This window comes from Nelumbo lutea, chromosome 6 (genome assembly GCF_056320005.1).
Source record: "Nelumbo lutea isolate HS-2025 chromosome 6, American lotus-T2T, whole genome shotgun sequence".
Taxonomy (NCBI): domain Eukaryota; kingdom Viridiplantae; phylum Streptophyta; class Magnoliopsida; order Proteales; family Nelumbonaceae; genus Nelumbo; species Nelumbo lutea.
Genome location: NC_142689.1, coordinates 50,553,849 through 50,576,104, shown reverse-complemented (window position 1 = coordinate 50,576,104; position 22,256 = coordinate 50,553,849). Strand labels below are relative to the sequence as shown.

General features: G+C 42.8%; 1 non-coding gene across 1 annotated transcript; it reads left to right on the top strand.

The window, feature by feature from the left end:
• The first annotated feature begins 21,641 nt into the window (after positions 1 to 21,641).
• Positions 21,642 to 21,748, top strand: LOC148848865 (small nucleolar RNA R71). The gene has a single exon (XR_016101564.1). It is a non-coding gene; the product is annotated as a small nucleolar RNA R71 (small nucleolar RNA).
• Positions 21,749 to 22,256: the final 508 nt, after the last annotated feature.

Here is a 22,256-nt window from a genome sequence, read left to right as displayed (position 1 = left end):
ACGATCCTATCGTGAAAACATATACAGATGTAGACTTTCTATCATCTGGGTCTGATAGGAAATCGGCATCTATATACCCTTGGATCTGTAGTGAGCTACCGTCGAATACTAGACAAAACTCATTTGTCCTTCGAAGGTACTTAAGTATGTTTTTCACAGCAGTCCAACGCTCTTGCCCTAGGTTGGCCTGAAATCTGCTTACTATACTCACAGCCTGAGCTATGTCAGGACGAGTGCACAGCATGGCATACATGATGCTCCCCACGGCGAGGCATAGGGAACGTCTTTCATGCCATCAATTTCCTTAGAAGTCTTGGGAGACATCTTCTTGGAGAGAGTGACTCTGTGCCTGAAAAGAACATTTCCTTTCTTGGAGTTTTCCATGCTGTATCTTTTGACTATTTTGTCAATATAAGCATATTGGGATAATCCTATTATCCGCTTCGATCTATCTCTATAGAGTCAAAGACCTAGTATATAAGAGGCTTCTCCAAGATCTTTCATGGAGAATTGCTGTGATAACCATACTTTCACCATAGTTAACATACCTACATCATTCCCAATGAGTAGAATGTCCTCTACATACAGAACCAAGAAGGTAACCTTATCTCCACTGTACTTCCTGTAGACACAGGTTTCATCCGGATTCTGCTCGAAATCAAACGATTTGACGGCAGAGTCAAAACGGATGTTCCAACTTCTAGAAGCTTTCTTAAGTCCATAAATGGATCTATTAAGTTTACATACCATGTTTTCCTGACTTGCAGCAATGAAACTTTGCGGCTGCTGCATATAGATATCTTCAGTAAGATCTCCATTTAGGAATGCAGTTTTGACATCCATTTGCCAAATCTCATAATCATGGTATGATGCTACAGCTAGCAGGATCCTAATGGATTTAAGCATGGCCACAGACGAAAAGGTTTCCTCATAATCGATGCCCTCTTTCTGAGTGTACTCTTTCGCCATCAGACGAGCCTTGAATGTCTCAACCTTACCATCGGGGCCCTTCTTCCTCTTGTAAATCCATTTGCAACTGATTGCTTTTACCCCGGAGGGCGGATCTACTAGAGTCTAGACTCCATTGGTCTCCATTGAGTCCATCTCTGCTCTCATGGCCTCCACCCACTTCTGGGAATCTATGTCCAACATAGATTCCGTGTAAGTCACGGGATCCTGTTCACTAGTCAAGGTTTTCACCAGGTAACTATCCTGGTCATAACCGTAACGGACTGGTGGCCTGGATACCCGAGTGGATCTTCTAGGTTGGTCACTACCTGGAACTAGTGGGACATCTCCCATTGTGAAAGAATGGTAGGATCCATCTAATTGACGCCATAAAGGTTGCGGAATGGGTGGGCGAATTTCAAAAATTTTCCTACCTTCTGTCAGCTGGGAATCATATTCCCTAAATTTAGAATACAATATTCAAGGATCCTACTTGAACCATAATCAAACCAGATCTATACCAAAAGACAAATGGGAGGAATATACCTGATCCGGAGAAGCACTATCTCCCAAAGTTGGTGTTCACGCCCAAAGAATGCTCCAAGATCCGTTCCTACTGAAGATGACACAACTGTGGATGGAACAGAACCAGCAGGGTGCATCCTACACACTGGATCCTTCGCAAGTATCCTCTGGAAGCACTAAACACTGAATCTATTTCAGTCTTTCTTGCAAGACTGATGTTAAGAACAGATTTCTTGACATTCTTTTCTGCAAATATCTAATCTTGCAAAGGAGATGGCGGCAGCAGGAGGAGAAATCTAAAGGTGAAAAGGCTGAACTGCCTTTTTATTTTTTTTTTCTTTTTCTGGAGTATGAGATCTGATCTCAATTCGCAGGAACCTTTCTTGCGTCGAAATCTGTATTATTTCTCTCCTTTTTTTTTGGTTAGGGTTTCTCCTCCTTTCTTCTTGATTAAGAAACCTCCTAAGTAGGAGTTATCCCAATCCAAATCAGTATTTGGATAGGGGATAATCTTAATCCTATCTGCAGATAAAGTTAGCTTACTCCTGATCTTATCAGGAGGTTACCTGATTCAAATCTAATTTGAATTTGGTCTCCAAGAGTGGATAAGGCTAAAGGCCCAATCCTTTTACCAACATTAATCTCATATTCGCCCCAAGGAAGGGTGATCATATCAGCCCACCTCGAAATGGGCTTCTGGCCTATTAAGTGTTCAGTGTCTAATTACTTTCCAATCTGCTGCCCAGTTGGGCTTCTTTGTATGGCGTGGGACCCAAGCATTGATCTACACACCAGCCACATGGGTTCGGCCCAACCTTTAATACAAGGCCCAGCCGAATTCACTGAAAAACTCAATGAACCCCTTGAGTCCATCATATGGACCCTATGGGCCCAACACTTACATTAAGTGGTCCCTGGGCCAAGTCATCTTATAAAAACCCAGGGACTGTGGGGTGCAAGATTAGCCCATCAGGTATTATCCTCAATGGTCTTACACTTAACCTCTCAGCCCTTAATGATCAAGCACTGCCCGACAAGAGAGGACCTCTCCCTCTGCTGCAAGGAACAGTGCCGCACTCTCCTCTCACATGGATCCCGGGAATTAAAACCATTTGCAAACAATTTGAAACCGTACATTAATATATAAATATATTAATTTTGCAAAACAAAATTCCAACGATTGAAATCAACTGCCGGCAGTTTGGTTTCCATCAGAGAGAGTGCATTCCCGATCATTACCCTTTGTCCGACAAAGTGGTTGATTCTGTCACTATGATCACCCACTCAGATGAATTCTCAAACTGCCCCAACATACCCAGGTTTTGATCCCCGCTAAGGATCTCACTGATTGGCATATCAAAGGCAGCCTGATCCAACACCTAGTGAAGTGTAATAATCGAGTCTAGGGGTCAGGTGTAACTTTCCAGTTTTGCCCATCTATCTCCAAGGTCCAGGGCAATACTGGAAATCTGGTCCGGTTCAAGGATTCAAGTAATCCCATACTGCATGTGCCTCGGGTCTTACCCTGGTGGCTGAGACAGGCCATCCCAACACTTGGTGGCACACCACTATCAGCCTTGGCAGGATAAATCTCCCCAGACTTATCCAACGGCTGTGAACATTTAAAACTAACACGAGTCTCTATAAATGTCGAGTTTTAGGGTTTTACACAGAATTAAACCAAACAACATGAATCAAACATGCACTTTATTTATTTCCACTAAATAACAAAAGTACATCAACTCAGATTGAAGCTAAGGGCATACAAAAACTATCTAACAGCTCCCACTTGCACTTAGGTCCAATCTGGTACAAGCCGGAGTCCAATACTTTCCACGTGTTTCTCAAACACCTTCTGTGTCAGTGGCTTAGTCAATGGCTCTAGCACATTTCCGCTGATGCTACCTTTTGAATCAGGACGTCCCCTCTACCAACAATCTCCCGCAGTACATGGTACTTTCTCGCGATGTGCTTTGACTTCGAGTGAGCCCGAGGCTCTTTAGCCTGGGCGATCACTCCATTGTTGTCATACAACAACAGGATGGGAGATGTGCTAGATGGAATCGCTCCCAACTCGTGTATGAACATCTTCATCCACACGGCTTCCTTGGCAGCTTCACTTGCGGCAATGTACTCGGCCTCAGTTGTGGAGTCTGCAGTGGACCCCTATTTTCTGCTTTTCCAGGAAACAGCACACGATCCTATTGTGAAAACATACCCATATGTAGACTTTCTATCATCTGGATCCGACTGAAAATCGACATCAGTATACCCTAGAACTTGCAGTGAACTACCATCGAATACCAGACAAAACTCTTTTATCCTTCAAAGGTATTTGAGTATGTTCTTCACAGCAGTCCAATGCTCCTGCCCTGGGTTTTCCTGGAATCTGCTTACCACACTCACCGCCTGAGCAATGTTAGGGCGAGTGTACAGAATGGCATACATGATGCTCCCTACGGCTGAGGCATAGGGAACGTCTCTCATGCTTTCAATCTCCTCAGAAGTCTTGGGAGACATCTTCTTGGAGAGAGTGACTCCATGCCTGAAAGGAACGTTTCCTTTCTTTGAGTTCTCCATGCTGTACCTCTTGACAATTTTGTCAATATAAGCAGCCTGGGATAATCCAATTATCCGCTTCGATCTATCTCTATAGAGTCGAAGACCCAGTATGTATGAAGCTTCTCCAAGATCTTTCATGGAGAACTGCTGTGATAGCCATACCTTGACCGAAGTCAACATTCCTACATCATTCCCAATGAGTAGGATATCGTCCACGTACAACACCAAAAAGGTGATCTTATCCCCACTGGAATTCCTGTAAAGACAGGGCTCATCCGGATTCTGCTCAAAGTCAAACGTTTTGACTACAGAATCAAACGGATGTTCCAACTCCTAGAAGCCTACTTAAGTCCATATATGGATCTATTAAGTTTACATACCATGTGTTCCTGACCAGCATTAATGAAGCCTTGCGGCTGCTGCATGTAGATATCTTCACTAAGATCTCCATTCAGGAACGCGGTTTTGACATCCATTTGCCAAATCTCGTAGTCATGGTACGCTGCTACAGCTAGCAGGATCCTAATGGATTTAAGCATGGCCACGAGCGAAAAGGTTTCCTCATAGTCGATGCCTTCTTTCTGAGTATACCCTTTCACCACCAAACGAGCTTTAAAGGTCTCAATCCTGCCATCGGGGCCCTTATTCCTCTTGTAGATCCATTTGCAACCAATTGCTTTTACCCCGGAGGGTGGATCCATTAGAGTCCAGACTCCATTGGTCTCCATTGAGTCCATTTCAGCTCTCATGGCCTCCACCCACTTCTGGGAGTCTATGTCTAACATAGCTTCCACGTAAGTCACGGGATCCTCTTCATTAGTCAAGGTTTCCACCAGGTAACTATCCTGGTCATAACCATATCGGACTGGTGGTCTGGATACCCGGGTGGTTCTTCTAGGTTGGTCATTACCTGGAATTTGTGGGACATCTCCCACTGCTCCTGAGCTCTCCTCATCAAGAACTATTTCCTGACGATGGGTGTCCAGGATGTAATCAGATTCTAAGAATTGGGCGTTTCGACTGCATAACACTTTTTGCTCACTCGGGTCATAGAATAGATAACCCACCGAATCCTTTGGGTAGCCTATAAACAGGCAACAACTGGTTTTAGATTCCAACTTGTCCGCACTTGTTCTTTTAACGTGTGTAGGACAACCCAAAATCTTCAAGTGTCTTACACTTGGCTTCCTTCCAGTCCATAGTTCATATAGAGATTTCGGAACTGATTTGGTTGGAACCCGATTCAGCACGTAGATAGCAGTCTCTAATGTGTATCCCCAAAAGGATGTGGGTAATTGTGAGCATACGAGAAGCGACTGGACCATGTCCAACAAGGTCCTATTCCTCCTCTCTGAAACACCGTTAAGTTGAGTTGTAGCAGGAGGAGCTAATTGTGACACTATCCCATTGGCCTTTAAGTAGTCTCTGAATTCATCAGAGAGATACTCGCCACCTCGATCTGATCAAAGGGCCTTAATTTTTCTCCTTAACTGTTTCTCGACTTCCTGTCTGAACTCTTTGAACTTTTCAAATGATTCAGACTTATGTCTCATTAGGTACACGTAACCATATCGTGAAAAATCATCTGTAAAGGTGATAAAGTACACATGTTGATTCCGTGTCCTAACACTCAGGAGACCACATACATCAGTATGTATCAGGTCAAGTGTGCCTTCAGATCTTTCAGGCTTACCGTCAAATGGACGCTTAAACATCTTACCTTGAAGGCAAGGTTCACAAGTGGAAAGATTTTCTACGGTTAGAAAATCCAAAGGACTATCCTTTACCATCCTTGTGATTCGGTCAATACCGATATGGCCAAGTCGGTATTGCCAGAGGCACGTGGGACTTACTGTATCACGATTCCTTTTCTTGGGATTTTCGACCGACGTAGTTTCGGTTAAGTTAGTTTCCAGAGAAGGACGTAGAACATAGAGACCATTCTCTAGTTCCCCGCATGCGATGAATTTATTATTCCGTTTAATAGTAATCATATTACTAAAATAAACAGTATATCCATCAGCACACAGTTTAGAAACAGAAATTAAATTTCTTCTCAAGTTCTGTACATAAAGACAATCTTTAATTACAAGTATTCCTTCTTTAAAAACTAATTCTACGGTTCTTATTGCCGCCGCTGCAACACTTGCAGTTGTTCCCAAGAATAGTGTCACTTCATCTTCACTCAACCTTCTGCTAACTTTGAACCCCTGCAGTGAGTTACACGCATGAGTTGAAGCCTCGGAGTCAACACACCAGGACACAAAAGTAACTAACATGTAAGTTTCTATGACACAAGTTTCGATGTTACCTTTCTTAGATTCCAGGTAGGCAGGACAATTTCTCTTCCAGTGGCTGGTCTGCTTGCAGAAGTGACAGACATCAGATGCCTTGTTCTTCTTCTGCTTCTTAGGTTTGGTAGTTTTCTTCTGGGGTTTCTTTGCCTTTCTCTTTTTCTTGCCCGATTTGTTAGCTTCAGCAAGCATAACCACAGGCTCATCCTTCTTGAGTAGATCCTCGGCTCTCTGCAACATATTGCTGAGTTCCTGGACGCTGACATTCAGCTTATTCATATTGTAGTTCATTGTGAACGCATTGAAGGAAGAGGGCAAAGAATTGAGGATGGCATCCACTTGCGTGCCAAGATCTAGCCTAGATCCAAGAGCTTCAAGTTCGTTAATGTATCCCATCATCCGAAGATAATGGTCATGAACTTTCTGCCCTTTGGTCATCTACGCGGTCATGAACAATTTCAGGACCTTCTGTCGAGTAGAATGGTTCTGCTCTTCATACATTGTTCCTAGACTGTCCAATATGTCCTTGGCTAGTTCAATCTGATCGAACTGCCTCTGTATTGAGTTGTCTAATGAGGCAACGACAAAGCAGCGGGCTAGGGAGTTCTTATCCTCCCACTCTTGGTAGTCCCTCCTACGGGCCTCAGAAGCCCTATCACCCGGACGTTCCGGGGCAGGATTTTTCACCACCTTGTCTAACTTTTCGGAAGTTAGGACCAGCATAAGATTTTTGTACCAGTCGGCATAGTTTGGGCCCTTAAGCTTGTTATCGTCTAGAAGCTTTGCAAATTGACCGTTTGCCATTTTCTGATAAAATAGCAAAATCATTAGTCCACAACCTTAGTTTGATTCATGTTACCTACATAGATATGGCTTTTAATCTATGTTCCATTCCCATTTGTTCATCTCTGAGATTTCCCTCCTTTCTCAGTGACGGAGATGATGAAATGTCTCTGGAAATGTGGGAAATCACATGGGGTGCGTGAAGCCAACTGTTTCAGCTGCATAACCCCACCACCTTTCTATGACGGATCATATCCACTCATCAAATGAGTTTCCTTTTGGCCTCTGTTAGACAAGGTTCAGAGCCGTTTTCAGGTAAACCTTTCTGTCCAGTGAGTGCACACCCCTCATATTCAGGTTACGCCAAGGTACCGTGAGAGAGTTCCCATTTTTTGGTGAAGCCCCTCCCACATCGGTCTATGACGCCCCTATCATCTTATGAAACACTCTAATAGATTCAACAACAAATGGATAGCCCAATTTTATGGTGCGTTTCCTCATTACTGAAGGACCCATCATTGTGCTAATGACGGAAGGCCTTTAGAGAGTCCATCATATGGGTCTCCCTATCACATGCATTCATATTTGCTGGAGGGAACAAAAAATACGCCCTAGTTTTAATTTAGGTCAAACCAGAGTGGCTCCCACTAACTTTCATAAAGTCAGATTTCTGGTGGGCCTTAATCGGCTAGGGGTTCCGTACGCATCCCTTTTCAGGGTTGTGGGGCCCACCAAGCAAAGAGGGGTCATCCAATGACGTTGAAGGACACCATGGCAATGATGTGCATTCAGCCATGGTGTGCGCAAGAGCCACTAACGAGTCTTCATGGGCCAAGTACTTATGGCCCATGGTCGCAGCACATCAAACATCCAAACGTCACATGTAAAGGAGGAATTGATCCAATCAATTAACTGCTGTAAAGCCCATTGAATAGCCCATTTAAAATCTAAGTCATTAACAATTAATGTCTACTAGGTGTATGGGCTGAATCGCAGATAGCAGTTCGGCCCATACAGCTTATCTCACAGTAATGGGCCTTTTGCAGTTTTAACCCTTTAAAACTGGGCTTTACAGGTGGGCTGAATTAATCACTGTAATTGAACATCAGATTTGGAACAGCAAGTGTGAGAAATACAGACTGAAAAACAGTCCCTATCGAACCCCAGATTCGGTCCAAACAGTTTTGGTCCAATCTAGTCCGAGAGGATCCAAAACTGATTTTCAATCAATAATTAATTCATGAAAGATCTGAAATTAATAATTTTGATTTCAAACAATCACAAATCAAACTATGGACTGTTCGCACCACCTGCAAAACAGAGGTTAATCACAAGGGTTGCAGTTTCACAAACTGCAAATCGCAGAAAGCGATTTCTCCAACTGCAAATCTCCAGCGCCGCCTTCTTCTTCCTTCTTCTTTAATCAAGAAAAAATAACAGAAATCCTATTTCTATTAATTACATTCTTGATCAAATCCTATACATTCAGTCTAAAAAAAAATTTACAAACGGAATTAAATGAAATGAATAAAAAGAAAGAAAAAGGGTGCGCAGACTATCTGCGCCAAATCTGCACTGCGATCTCCAGGTTCGAACAGTCCATTAAATCAAAATAAATAAAGAACAATTCTAAATAAATTTTGGATTTAATAAAAATTAATTTTAGATCAATCGCCCTTAACAAGAAACAGTTTCTTGAAATAAAGAAAACAATCTGCGCAAATCTTGAAAGAACACCTTCTATCCATCTGCGCAGGGTCAGATCTGATTTTCTTTTGGTTCAAGATTCGAACCTGTGGCTCTGATACCACTGAATGAATGGTAGGATCCATCTAATGGATGCCATAAAGGTTGCGGAATGGGTGGGCGAATTTCAAAAATTTTCCTACCTTCTGTCAGTTGGGAATCATATTCCCTAAATTTGGAATACAATATTCAAGGATCCTACTTGAACCATAATCAAACCAGATCTGTACCAAAAGACAAATGGGAGGAATATACCTGATCTGGAGAAGCACTATCTCCCAAAGTTGGTGTTCACGCCCAAAAAATTCTCTAAGATCCGTTCCTGTTGAAGATGACACAGCTGTGGATGGAACAGAACCAGCAGGGTGCGTCCTACACACTGGATCCTTCGCAAGTATCCTCTGGAAGCACTAAACACTGAATCTATTTCAGTCTTTCTTGCAAGATTGATGTCAAGAACAGATTTCTTGACTTTCTTTTCTGCAAATATCTAATCTTGCAAAGGACATGGCGGCGGCAGGAGGAGAATTCTAAAGGCGAAAAGGCTGAACTGCCTTTTTTTTTTTTTTTTTTTTTCTGGAGTATGAGATCTGATCTCAATTCGCAGGAACCTTTCTTGCATCGAAATCTGTATTATTTCTCTCCTTTTTTTTTGGTTAGGGTTTCTCCTCCTTTCTTCTTGATTAAGAAACCTCCTAATTAGGAGTTATCCCAATCCAAATCAGTATTTGGATAGGGGATAATCTTAATCCTATCTGCAGATAAAGTTAGCTTACTCCTGATCTTATCAGGAGGTTAGCAGATTCAAATCTAATTTGAATTTGGTCTCCAAGAGTGAATAAGGCTAAAGGCCCAATCCTTTTACTAACATTAATCTCAGATTCGCCCCAAGGATGGGTGATCATATCAGCCCACCTCGAAATGGGCTTCTGGCCCATTAAGTGTTCAGTGTCTAATTACTTTCCAATCTGCTGCCCAGTTGGGCTTCTTTGTATGGCGTGGGACCCAAGCATTGATCTACACACCAGCCACATGGATTCGGCCCAGCCTTTAATATACAAGGCCCAGCCGAATTCACTGAAAAACTCAATGAACCCCTTGAGTCCATTATATGGACCCTATGGGCCCAACACTTACATTAAGTGGTCCCTGGGCCAAGCCATCTTATAAAAACCCAGGGACTGTGGGCAGGTGCAAGATTAGCCCATCAGGTATTATCCTCAATGGTCTTACACTTAACCTCTCAGCCCTTAATGATCAAGCACTGCCCGACAAGAGAGGACCTCTCCCTCGGCTACAAGGAACAGTGCCGCACTCTCCTCTCACATGGATCCCGGGAATTAAAACCATTTGCAAACAATTTGAAACCGTACATATATATATAAATATATTAATTTTGCAAAACAAAATTCCAATGATTGAAATCAACTGTCGGCAGTTTGGTTTCCATCAGAGAGAGTGCATTCCCGATCATTACCCTTTGTCCGACAAAGTGGCTGATTCTGTCACTATAATCACCCACTCAGATGAATTCTCAAACTGCCCCAACATACCTAGGTTTTGATCCCCGCTAAGGATCTCACTGATTGGCATATTAAACGCAGCCTGATCCAACACCTAGTGAAGTGTCATAATCGAGTCTTGGGGTCAGGTGTAACTTTCCAGTTTTGCCCATCTATCTCCAAGGTCCAGGGCAATACTGGAAATCTGGTCCAGTTCAAGGATTCAAGTAATCCCATACTGCATGTGCCTCGGGTCTTACCCTGGTGGCTGAGACAGGCCATCCCAACACTTGGTGGCACACCAGTATCAGCCTTGGCGGGATAAATCTCCCCAGACTTATCCAACGGCTGTGAACATTTAAAACTAACACGAGCCTCTATAAATGTCGAGTTTTAGGGTTTTACACAGAATTAAACCAAACAACATGAATCAAACATGCACTTTATTTATTTCCACTAAATAACAAAAGTACATCAAATCAGATTGAAGCTAAGGGCATACAAAAACTGTCTAACACACTGCTCCTGAGCTCTCCTCATCAAGAACAAATTCGTGACGATGGGTGTCCAGGATATAGTCGGTTTCTAAGAATTGCGCGTTATGACTGTAGAACACTTTCTGCTCACTTGTGTCATAGAATAGGTAACCTACAGAGCCTCCTGGGTAGCCTACAAATAGGCAATAGCTAGTTTTGGATTTCATCTTGTCTGCACTCATTCTTTTAACGTGTGCTGGACAACCCCAAATCTTCAAGTGTCTGACACTTGGTTTCTTTTCGGTCCGAAGTTCATATGGAGTATTCGGAACCGGTTTGGTTGGAACCCGATTCAGCACATAAATCGCAGTCTCTAATGCGTAAACCCAAAAGGATGTAGGTAACTCTGAGTGTATGAGAAGCGACCGGACCATATCCAATAAGGTCCTATTCCCCCTCTCTGAAACACCGTTAAGTTGTGGTGTAGCAGGAGGAGCTAATTGTGATACTATCCCATTGTCCTTTGAGTAGTCCCTGAATTCATCAGAGAGATACTCGTCACCTCGAACTGATCGAAGGGCCTTAATTTCTCTCCCTAACTGTTTCTCGACCTCTTGTCTAAACTCTTTGAACTTTTCAAAGGATTCAGACTTGTGTCTCATTAGGTACACGTAACCGTATCGTGAAAAATCATCTGTGAAGGTGATGAAATACACATGTTGATTTCATGTCCTAACACACTCAGGGGACCACATACATCAGTATGTATTAGGTCAAGTGTGCCCATACATCTTTTAGGCTTACTGTTAAATGGCCGTTTCGTCATCTTGCCTTGAAGGCAAGGTTCACAAGTGGGAAGATCTTCTACAGTTAGAAAATCCAAAGGACCATCCTTTACCAACCTTGTGATTCGGTCAACACCGATGTGGCCAAGTCGATAATGCCACAAACATGTGGGATTAACTGTATCACAGGCTCTCTTCTTGGGGATTTCAGCCGACGTAGTTTTGGTTATGTTAGTTTCTAGAGAAGGATGTAGAACATAGAGACCGTTCTCCAGTTCCCCGTATGCGATGAATCTGTTGTTTCTTTTCATAGTAATCGTATTACTAAAGAAGACAGAATAACCATTTGCACATAGTTTGGAGACAGAAATCAAATTTCTCATTAAATTTTGCACATAAAGACAGTCTTTCAATACAATTGTTCCTTCTCTAAAAATTAATTCCACAGTTCCTATGCCCGCGGATGCAACAGTTGCAGTAGTCCCCAAGACGAATGTGACTTCTCCTTCACTCAGCCTTCTACTTACCTTGAACCCATGCGGTGAGTTAGAAGCATGATTTGAAGCCTCGGAGTCAATACACCAGGATGCAAAAGCTACGAACAAATTGGTTACTATAACACAAGTTTCGAAGTTACCTTTCTTGGATTCCAGGTAGGCAGGACAGTTCTTTTTCTAGTGGCCGATCTTCTTGCAGAAGTGACAGGCATCTGATGCTTTCTTCTGAGGCTTCTTTGCCTTCCTCTTTCTCTTGCCTGTCTTGCCAGCTTCAACAAGCATGGCTACAGGCTCATCATTTCTAATCAGTTCTTCAGCTCTTTGTAACATATTGCTGAGCTCTTGTAAGCTGACATTCAGATTGTTCATGTTATAGTTCATGAAGAATGGATTAAAGGAAGGAGGCAAAGAGTTAAGGATAGCATCTATATGGGTTGCAAGGTCCAGCCCGGATCCAAGAGCCTCCAGTTCGTTGATGTATCCCATCATCCGAAGACAATGGTAATGAACTTGTTTGACTCTTGGACATTTGTGCAGTCATGAACAGTTTCAAGACCTTTTGTTGAGTAGAATGATTCTGCTCTTCATACATTGTCCTGAGACTATCCAATATGTCTTTGGCAAGTTCGATCTGATCGAATTGCCTCTGTATCGGGTTGTCTAAGGAGGCAATGATGTAACACCAGGCAAGGGAATTTTTCTCCTCCCATTCTTGACAGTCTCTCCTTCGGGCCTCAGAAGCCCTATCACCCGGACGCTCCGGGGCAGGATTCTTTGCCACTTTGTCCAGCTTTTCAGAAGCTAGGACCAGCATAAGGTTCCTGTACCAGTTAGCATAGTTTGGGCCCTTCAACTTGTTGTCATCAAGCAATTTTGCAAAAGATTCGTTTGCCATTTTCTGATAAAAGAGCAAACATCAGTCCACAACCTAATTTGATTCATGTTCATTTCATAGATATGGATTTTAATCTACGATCCATTTCCATTTATTCGTCTCTGAGATTTCCCTCCTCTCTCAGTGACGGAGACTACAAGTTGTCTGTGGAAATGTGGGAAATCACATAGGGTGCATGGAGCCAACTGTTTCAGCTGCATTATCCCACCACCTTTCTGTGAAGGATCACATCCACTCATCATATGAGTTTTCCCTTTGGCCTCTGTCAGAAGAGGTTCAGAGCCATTTTCAGGTAAACCTTTCTGTCCTGTGAGGGCTTACCCATCATATTCGTGAACGCCAAGGTACCGTGAGAGAGTTCCCATTTTCTGGTGAAGCCCCTCCCACATCGGTCTATGACGCCCCTATCATCTTATGAAAAACTTAGACAAGCCCAACAGCAAATGGATAGCCCATTTTCTGGTGTGTTTCCTCATTACCGAAGGACCCATCCTCATGCTAATGATGGAAGGCCTTTAGAGAGTTCATCATATGAATCTCCCTATCACAAGTACGCAGCACATCACACATCCATACATCACATGGAGGGATAAATTGATCAAATCAATTAATTATCTGTAAGGCCCATTGGAAGCCCGTTAAAATTCCATAATATTAACCATTAATATTATCTAGGTATATGGGCTGAATTAGGGTTACCCAGTTCGGCCCATATAGCTTTATCCTTTAAAATGGGCTTTTGCAGTTTTAACTATTTAAAACTGGGCCTTTACAAGCTGGGGCGAATTAACCATTTAATTAAATATCAATCCTTAGGCCCATTAGTGGGAAATTAGGGCTGACTTTCAGCCTTGATTAAACCCTAGAATTGGTCCAAACAGTTTTGAACCAATCTTGGTTCGAATGGGTCTAGGGTTTGATTTTTTATTAAATCCATAATTCAAGAAAATAATCTGAAATTAAATATTGATAAAAGGAAAAACAAGAATCAGTCAAACAGGGCTGTTTGCACAATCCTTCTTGCAAAACAGAGGTTAGATCACAGAATGTCGTTTCACAAACAGCAAATCGCAGATATCTTTCTCTCATCTGCGAAATCTCCTTTCTCTGCGAAATCTCCTTTTCTGTGCCGCCAACTTCGATCCAAAATAAAAATAAATAGAAATCCTATTTCTATTAATAATGACATCAGATCGAATACCTATACATTGAGTCTAAAAATAAAAAAAATATTTACAGACCCAAAATTAATCAAGAACTGCAAAATCGCAGGTTCCCTGCGCATTAGAATCCTGCCCCGGAGCGTTCGGGTGATAGGGCTTCTGATGCCCGAAGTAGAGACTATCAAGAATGAGAGGAGAAAAACTCCCTTGCCCGGTGTTACATCATTGCCTCCTTGGACAACCTGATACAGAGGCAATTCAATCAGATCGAATTGCCAAAGACATATTGGACAGTCTCAGGACAATGTATGAAGAGCAGAATCGTTCTACTCGACAAAAGGTCTTGAAACAATTCATGACCGCACAATTTTCCAAGGGTCAACAAGTTCACGACCATTGACTTTGGATGATGGGATACATCAACGAACTGGAGGCTCTTGGATCCGGGCTGGACCTTGCAACCCATATAGATGCTATCCTTAACTCTTAGCCTCCTTCCTTTAATCCATTCATCATGAACTATAACATGAACAATCTGAATGTCAGCCTACAAGAGTTCAACAATATGTTGCAAAGAGCTGAAGAACTGATTAGAAAGGATGAGCCTGTAGCCATGCTTGTTGAAGCTGGCAAGACAGGCAAGAGAAAGAGGAAGGAAAAGAAGCCTCAGAAGAAAGCCACTAAGAGCAAGAAGCAGAAGAAAGACAAAGCATCGGATGCCTGTCACTTCTGCAAGAAGATCGGCCACTGAAAAAGGAACTGTCCTGCCTACCTGGAATCCAAGAAAGGTAACTTCAAAACTTGTGTTATAGAAACCAATTTGTTGGTAGCTTCTGCGTCCTGGTGTATTGACTCCGGGGCTTCAACTCATGCGTGTAACTCACTACAGGGGCTCAAGGTAAGTAGAAGGCTGAGTGAAGGATAAGTCACACTCTACTTGGGGACTACTACAACTGTTGCAGCCACGACCATAGGAACCGTGGAGTTAATTTTTAGAGAAGGAACAATTGTACTGAAAGACTGTCTTTATGTGCAAAATTTAAGGAGAAATTTGATTTCTGTCTCCAAACTGTGTGCAGATGGTTATTCTGTGTTCTTTAGTAATACGATTACTATTAAAAGAAACAACAGATTCATCGCATACGGGGAACTAGAGAACGGTCTCTATGTTCTACATCCTTCTCTAGAACCAAAACTACGTTGGCTGAAATCCCCAAGAAGAGAGCCTGTGATACAGTTAATCCCACATGTTTGTGGCATTACCGACTTGGCCACATCGGTGTTAACCGAATCACAAGGTTGGTAAAGGATGGTCCTTTGGATTTTCTAACTGTAGAAGATCTTCCCACTTGTGAGCCTTGTCTACAAGGCAAGATGACAAAACGGCCATTTAATGGTAAGCCTGAAAGATGTACAACACACTTGACCTAATACATACTGATGTATGTGGTCCCCTGAGTGTTAGGACACGAAATCAACATGTGTATTTCATCACCTACACGGATGATTTTTCACGATACGGTTACGTGTACCTAATGAGACACAAGTCTGAATCCTTTGAAAAGTTCAAAGAGTTTAGACAAGAGGTCGAGAAACAGTTAGGGTGAGAAATTCAGGCACTTCGATCAGATCGAGGTGGCGAGTATCTCTTTGACGAATTCAGGGACTACTTAAAGGACAATGGGATAGTATCACAATTAGCTCCTCCTGCTACACCACAACTTAACGGTGTTTCGGAGAGGAGGAATAGGACCTTATTGGATATGGTCCGGTCGCTTCTCATACACTCAGAGTTACCCACATCCTTTTGGGGCTATGCATTAGAGACTGCGATTTATGTGCTGAATCGGGTTCCAACAAAATCGGTTCCGAATACTCCATATGAACTTTGGACCAGAAAGAAACCAAGTGTCAGACACTTGAAGATTTGGGGTTGTCCAGCACACGTTAAAAGAACGAATGCAGACAAGTTGGAATCCAAGACCAACCGTTGCCTATTTGTAGGATACCCAAAAGGCTCTGTAGGTTACCTATTCTATGACCCAAGTGAGCAGAAAGTGTTCTGCAATCGTAATGCACAATTCTTGGAAACTGACTATATCCTGAACACCCATCGTCAGGAAGTTCTTCTTGATGAGGAGAGCTCAGGAGTAGTGGGAGATGTCCCACAAGTTCCAGGTAGTGACCAACCTAGAAGATCCACTCGGGTATCCAGGCCACCAGTCCGTTATGGTTATGACCTGGATAGTTACCTGGTGGAAACCTTGACTAGTGAGGAGGATCCCGTGACTTATACGGAAGCTATGTTGGACATAGATTCCCAGAAGTGGGTGGAGGCCATGAGAGCAGAGATGGACTCAATGGAGACCAATGGAGTCTGGACTCTAGTGGATCCGCCCTTCGGGGTAAAAGCAATCGGTTGCAAATGGATTTACAAGAGGAAGAAGGGCCCCGATGGTAAGGTTGAGACCTTCAAGGCTCGTCTGGTGGCGAAAGGTTACACTCAGAAAGAGGGCATCGATTATGAGGAAACCTTTTCGCCTGTGGCCATGCTTAAATCCATTAGGATCCTGCTAGCTGTAGTAGCATACCATGATTATGAGATTTGGCAAATGGATGTCAAAATTGTATTCTTGAATGGAGATCTTACTGAAGATATCTATATGCAGCAGCCGCAGGGCTTCATAGCTGCGGGTCAGGAAAACATGGTATGTAAACTTAATAGATCCATTTATGGACTTAAGCAAGCTTCTAGAAGTCCAGGGATGAAGAGGGCAGAATTTTCTCTTCTCTCTAGAGTCTGTGAGAGATCAAATCTCATATTGTAGGATGTGTGTCTTGCTTACTCCATCCCCCTAATTTGAATTTGGTCTTTTAGAGTGGATAAGGTCAAAGACCCAATCCTTTTAGTAACACTAATCTCAGATTCGCCCTATGAACTGGTGATCAAATCAGCCCAGTTCGAAATGGGCTTTTGGCTCATTAAGTGTTCAGTGTTTAACTAGTTTCCAACTTGCTGCCCAGTTGGGCTTCTTTGTATGGCGTGGGACCCAAGCATTGATCTACACACCAGCCACATGGGTTCGGCCCAGCCGAATTCACTGAAAGACTCAGTGACCCCCTTGAGCCCATCACATGAACCCTATGGGCCCAACACTTACATTAAATGGTCCCTGGGCCAAGCCATCTTATAAAAACTCAGGGACTGTGGGCAGGTGCAAGATTAGCCAATCAGGTATTATTCTAAATGGTCTTACACTTAACCTCTCAGCACTTAATGATCAAGCGCTGCCCGACAAGAGAAGACCTCTCTCTCGGCTACAAGGAACAGTGCCGCATTCTCTACTCACATGGATCCCGGGAATTAAAACCTTTTGCAAATCTTTTGAAACCGTACATATACATATATATATATCTTATTTTGCAAAACAAAATTCCAACGATTGAAATCAACTGCCGGTAGTTTGGTTTCCATCAGAGAGAGTGCATTACCGATCATTACCATTGTCCAACAAAGGGGCTGATCCTGTCACTATGACCACTCACTCAGATGAATTCTCAGACTGCCCCAACATGTCCAGGTTTTGACCCCCACTAAGGATCTCACTGATTGACACATCAAAGATAGCCCGATCCGACACCTAGTGATGTGTCATAATCGAGTCTAGGAGTCAGGTGTAACTTTCCAGTTTTGCCCATCTGTCTCCAAGGTATAGGGCAATACTGGAAATCTGGTTCGTTTCAATGGTTCAAGCAATCCCATACTGCATGTGCCTTGGGTTTTACCCTGATGGCCGAAACAAGCCATCTCAACACTTGGTGACACACCAGTATCAGCCTTGGGAGGATAAATCTCCCCAGACTTATCCAATGGCTGTGAACATTTAAAACTAACACAAGTTTCTATAGGTGTCCAGTTTTAGGGTCTTACACAGAATTATACCAAACAACATGAATCAAACATGCACTTTAATTTATTTCCACTAAATAACAAAAGTACATCAAATCCGATTGAAGCTAAGGGCATACAAGACTGTCTAACAGCTCCCACTTGCACTTAGGTCCAATCTGGTACAAGCCGGAGTCCCATACTTTCCAAGTGTTTCTCAAACACCTTCTGTGTCAGTGGCTTAGTCAATGAGTTTGCCACATTATCTGCTGATGCTACCTTATGAATTAGGACGTCCCCTCTACCAACGATCTCCCGCAATACATGGTACTTCCTCTCGATGTGCTTTGACTTCGAGTGGGCCCGAGGCTCTTTAGCCTGGGCGATCGCTCCATTGTTGTCACACAACAACGGGATGGGTGATGTGCTGGACAGAATCACTCCCAATTCGTGTATGAATTTCTTCATCCACACAGCTTCCTTGGTAGCTTCACTTGCGGCAATGTACTCGGCCTCGGTTGTGGAGTCTGTAGTGGACCCCTGTTTGTTGCTTTTCCAGCAAACAGCACACGATCCTATCATGAAAACATACCCAGATGTAGACTTTCTATCATCTGGATCCGACTGGAAATCGGCATCGGTATACCCCAGAACTTGTAGTGAACTACCATCGAATACCAGACAAAACTCTATTGTCCTTTGAAGGTATTTAAGTATGTTCTTCATAGTAGTCCAATGCTCCTGCCCTGGGTTAGCCTGGAATTTGCTTACCACACTCACCGCCTAAGCTATGTCCGGGCGAGTGCACAACATGGCATACATGATGCTCCCTACGGTTGAGGCATAGGGAACGTCTCTCATGCCCTCAATCTCCTTAGAAGTCTTGGGAGACATCTTCTTGGAGAGAGTTACTCCATGTCTGAAAGGAACATTTCCTTTCTTGGAGTTTTCCATGTTGTACCTTTCGACAATTTTGTCAATGTAAGCAGCCTGGGATAATCCAATTATCTGCTTCGATCTATCTCTATAGAGTCGAAGACTCAGTATGTATGAAGTTTCTCCAAGATCTTTCAGGGAGAGCTACTGTGACAGCCATACCTTGACCGAAGTCAACATTCCCACATCATTCCCAATGAGTAGGATATCGTCCACGTACAATACTAAAAAAGTAATCTTATCCCCACTGAACTTCCTGTAAACACAGGGCTCATCCGGATTTTGCTCAAAGTCAAATGTTTTGACGGCAGAATCAAAATGGATGTTCCAACTCCTAGAAGCCTGCTTAAGTCCATATATGGATCTGTTGAGTTTACATACCATGTGTTCCTGACCAGCAATAATAAAGCCTTGCGGCTGCTGCATGTAGATATCTTCACTAAGATCTCCATTCAGGAATGCGGTTTTGACATCCATTTGCCAAATCTCGTAGTTAAAGTATGCTGTTACAGCTAGCAGGATCCTAATGGGCAACGGCGCCAAAATTTTGACGGGTTTGTCGAAGTCCTCAAAATTAGTACTAGTCCCACAATAAAATATTTGTAGTAAAAGTGGTTCTAGGTCGAATCCCACAGGGAGCAAATCAGTAATCTCTTAGCCGAATGGACAAAGTAATTGTGTGGGAATATTAAATAACTAAAATTAAATGAATAACAAACTAAACAAACAAGAGAAAATCAGTCTTACCGAATTCTGGTTCAAGGGTTCGGGTTGAATCGATTGGCCATCGATCCTAGGTACAATTCAGCATTCTTGCAATTCAAGCATTTAACCTTAGATTTATTAGGATAGCCATAATAAACCTTGTGTTTTCCTAATTCAGTTGACCAAACCCAGCATTCGATCAACACTTATCACCACTCAACTGGGTACGATAGCGTTCCATGTTAAACAATGGTAATGATCGCTAATGCACTCTCTCTGATGGAAACCAAACTGCCGGCAATTGATTTCAATCGTTGGAATTTTGTTTTGCAAAATAAGATATATATATATGTATATGTATGGTTTCAAAAGATTTGCAAAAGGTTTTAATTCATGGGATCCATGTGAGTAGAGAGTGCGACACTGTTCCTTGCAGTCGAGAGAGAGGTCTTCTCTTATCGAGCAGTGCTTGATCATTAAGGGCTGAGGGGTTAAGTGTAAGACCATTTAGGATAATACCTGATGGGATAATCTTGCACCTGCCCACAGTCTCTGGGTTTTTATAAGATGGCTTGGCCCAGGGACCACTTAATGTAAGTGTTGGGCCCATAGGGTCCATGTGATGGGCTCAAGGGGGTCACTGAGTCTTTCAGTGAATTCGGCTGGGCCTTGTAATAAAGGGTGGGCCGAACACATGTGGCTGGTGTGTAGATCAATGCTTGGGTCCCACGCCATACAAAGAAGCCCAACTGGGCAGCAGGTTGGAAACTAGTTAAACACTGAACAATTAATGGGCCAAAAGCCCATTTCGAACTGGGCTGATATGATCACCAGTTCATAGGGTGAAACTGAGATTAGTGTTGTAAAAGGATTGGGTCTTTGACCTTATCCACTCTAAGAGACCAAAATTCAAACTAGATTTGAATCTGGTAACATCCTGATAAGATCAAGAGTTGACTAACTTAATCTGCAGATAGGATTAAGATTAACCTCTATCCAAATACTGATTTGGATTGGGATAACTCCCAAAATATTGGGAGGTTTTTTAATCAAGAAGAAAGAGGAGAAAACCCTAACAGAAATATCAGATTTCAAACTACGGGGTTTGAGTAAGCAAGAAACACATCCTGCAATCTAAGATTTGATCTCTCACAGACTCTAGAGAGAAGAGACAGTTCTGCCCTCTTCGTCCCTAGACTTCTCCTCCTTCAGCCGCCGCCACTACCTGTTGGAAGATTGGATCTTTGCAGCAACAGGATGCCAAGAAAGCAGTTCTTGACATTAGTCTTGCAAGAAAGACACTAGGATTCGGTGTTAAAGGTTTCCAGAGGGTTCATGTGAAGAATCCAGTGTGTAGGATGCACCCTGCTGGTTCTGTTCCATCCACAGCTGTGTCATCTTCAGTAGGTGTGGATCTTGGTTACTTCTTTGGGCATGAACACCAACTTTGGGAGATATTATTTCTCCGGATCAAGTATAATCCTTTCTGTTTCCTTTTGGTTCAGATCTGGTTTGTTTATGTTTCAAGTAAAATCCTTGAATAATGTATTCTAAATTTTGGGAATATGATTCCTAGTTAGGAGAAGGTAGGAAATTTTTTGAAATTCGCCCCCCCATTCCGCTCCTTTCTCGGCGTCCATTAGATGGATCCTACCATTCTTTCACTTTCTAGAAATGGCATTCAAGTCCATTTTTTCCTCAGGCTCTATATTATTCCTGATCTCATAGAGTCCTGCCCTTTTTGAGAGTCCCACTGACCTTTCGTAGGAATACAAGGATGCATTGTTAATGGAATTCTCACTCAGGGTCTCGAAAAGAGCATATGCTTCATCCTCGCTCTTGCTCATAAATGCCTCCCCACAGGATGCATCTACCATTTGCCTATATTGATCTGTCAGACCTTCATAGAAGGCCTGGATAATTTGCCACTAGGACAGGCCATGGTGTGGGCATTTTCTCATTAACTCCTTTATCCTCTCCCAAGCCTCATGAATTTGTTCACCCGGTGTTTGGGTGAATCCAATGATGGCTCTTCTCATGGTATTGGTTCGGCCTATAGGATAGAACTTTCTAAGGAATTCTTGTTGCATTTCTGCCCAATTTCTAATGTGTCTCCCTATAATCCCTAACCAGTACTTGGCTTTATCTTTCAAGGAGAAGGGGAAAAGAGTCAATCTAAGGGCATCATCATTGAAGTTTTGGATCCTTGCAATGGAACAAACTTCTATAAACTTATCTATGTGCTTGTATGGGTCCTCACTAGGGTTCCCATAAAAAGATGGGAGCATCTGAATTGTTCTTGACTTAATATCATATTGTAAGGCCAGAGTATCTGGTAATTGAATGCAAGATGAAGGGTTGTATTGGGTTGGAGTGAAGTATTCCTTCAACTTTCTGGGTTGGAAATCATTGATTCTAGCCATTTGGTTGTGGTGTTGGTGATGGAGGTATCTCTCTATTTCAGGTATGGGTTCTACAGTTTCTCTCCTTAGAGATCTCCTTCCCATCATACAACTTAGAAGTCCATTTTCTTCTTGTTTAAATTTGAAC